At 48.8% G+C, this 2,500-nt stretch overlaps 1 pseudogene; it reads left to right on the top strand.

Moving 5' to 3' along the window:
* Positions 1-2,500, top strand: part of LOC128354678 (receptor-type tyrosine-protein phosphatase mu-like) — a 50,071-nt pseudogene that overhangs the window by 5,386 nt on the left and 42,185 nt on the right.

The raw sequence follows: 2,500 nt of genomic DNA, 5'->3' as shown, positions 1-2,500 counted from the left end.
TCCATCGTGTCTCCATCGTATCTCCATCATGTCTCCATCGTATCTCCATCATGTCTCCATCGTATCTCCATCATGTCTCCATCGTGTCTCCATCGTGTCTCCATCGTATCTCCATCGTGTCTCCATCGTGTCTCCATCGTGTCTCCATCATGTCTCCATCATGTCTCCATCGTATCTCCATCGTGTCTCCATCATGTCTCCATCGTATTTCCATCATGTCTCCATCGTGTCTCCATCATGTCTCCATCATGTCTCCATCGTATCTCCATCATGTCTCCATCGTATCTCCATCATATCTCCATCGTATCTCCATCGTGTCTCCATCGTGTCTCCATCATGTCTCCATCGTGTCTCCATCGTGTCTCCATCGTGTCTCCATCGTATCTCCATCATGTCTCCATCGTGTCTCCATCGTGTCTCCATCGTGTCTCCATCGTGTCTCCATCATGTCTCCATCGTATCTCCATCGTGTCCCCATCGTATCTCCATCGTGTCTCCATCGTGTCTCCATCGTGTCTCCATCGTGTCTCCATCGTATCTCCATCATGTCTCCATCATGTCTCCATCGTATCTCCATCGTGTCTCCATCGTATCTCCATCATGTCTCCATCGTGTCTCCATCATGTCTCCATCATGTCTCCATCGTGTCTCCATCATGTCTCCATCGTGTCTCCATCGTGTCTCCATCATGTCTCCATCGTGTCTCCATCATGTCTCCATCGTATCTCCATCGTATCTCCATCATGTCTCCATCATATCTCCATCATGTCCCCATCGTATCTCCATCGTGTCTCCATCGTGTCTCCATCGTGTCTCCATCGTATCTCCATCGTATCTCCATCGTGTCTCCATCGTATCTCCATCATGTCTCCATCGTGTCTCCATCATGTCTCCATCATGTCTCCATCGTATCTCCATCGTGTCTCCATCATGTCTCCATCATGTCTCCATCGTGTCTCCATCGTGTCTCCATCGTCTCTCCATCGTATCTCCATCGTATCTCCATCATGTCTCCATCATGTCTCCATCATGTCTCCATCGTGTCTCCATCATGTCTCCATCATGTCTCCATCGTGTCTCCATCGTGTCTCCATCGTCTCTCCATCGTATCTCCATCGTATCTCCATCATGTCTCCATCATGTCTCCATCGTGTCTCCATCATGTCTCCATCATGTCTCCATCGTGTCTCCATCATGTCTCCATCATGTCTCCATCATGTCTCCATCGTCTCTCCATCGTATCTCCATCGTATCTCCATCATGTCTCCATCGTATCTCCATCGTGTCTCCATCATGTCTCCATCGTGTCTCCATCATGTCTCCATCATGTCTCCATCGTGTCTCCATCATGTCTCCATCGTATCTCCATCGTGTCTCCATCGTATCTCCATCGTATCTCCATCGTATCTCCATCGTGTCTCCATCATGTCTCCATCGTATCTCCATCATGTCTCCATCGTGTCTCCATCGTATCTCCATCGTATCTCCATCGTGTCTCCATCGTGTCTCCATCATGTGCCCATCATGTCTCCATCGTGTCTCCATCGTATCTCCATCGTATCCCCATCGTGTCTTCATCATGTCTCCATCGTGTCTCCATCGTGTCTCCATCATGTGCCCATCATGTCTCCATCGTGTCTCCATCGTATCTCCATCGTATCTCCATCGTGTCTCCATCGTGTCTCCATCATGTGCCCATCGTGTCTCCATCGTATCTCCATCGTGTCTCCATCGTGTCTCCATCATGTCTCCATCATGTCTCCATCGTATCTCCATCATGTCTCCATCATGTCTCCATCGTATCTCCATCGTGTCTCCATCGTGTCTCCATCATGTCTCCATCATGTCTCCATCGTATCTCCATCGTGTCTCCATCGTGTCTCCATCGTGTCTCCATCATGTCTCCATCGTGTCTCCATCATGTCTCCATCGCTCTGTGTGGTTCAGGCTATTTTGGCTCTTTATGGTTTTATTTCTACGGTATCAGAGAGGAAATGTTTGTGTGTGGATTCTAACCAGCGCTGCTGTGATTACATGACTCTGAGCTCACACTGTTCACTCTGTCATATAAATATCATTACTGAGTGAATTATAACTGTTGACTGTCCATCTGCTGCTCTGCTCTTTCCCTGTTTGTTGTTTTCATGTATTAAACCTGTTAAACTGCTGCTCTCAGACTTCATGTTCTCCTCATGTCTGTTCTGTCTTCTCTGAAAGCTGAAACATGAGCACAGTAACTGACCACCTGTCTGTCTGTCTGTCTGTCTTACAGCCTGTCTGTCTGGTCAGGGTCCAGACTGCTTTCTGGTCCAGTCCAAAGATGACGACTTCGACTGGGAGCAGGGAGACACCCAGGACAGACCAGCCAGCAACCCCTGGATCCCTGCAGGTACAGGTACTGTGTGTTTCTGTCTGTCTGTTGGATCAGCAGGTAGAACCCGAACCCTAACCCCAACCCCAACCCTCCTGATGAGCAGGTTGGTGTGGAAGCTTCGGTCAT

The sequence above is a fragment of the Scomber japonicus genome, unplaced genomic scaffold, assembly GCF_027409825.1.
Source record: "Scomber japonicus isolate fScoJap1 unplaced genomic scaffold, fScoJap1.pri scaffold_388, whole genome shotgun sequence".
Classification (NCBI taxonomy): Eukaryota; Metazoa; Chordata; class Actinopteri; order Scombriformes; family Scombridae; genus Scomber; species Scomber japonicus.
Note: the sequence above shows the minus strand (reverse complement) of the source record. Positions and strands in the feature narration are given on the sequence as shown.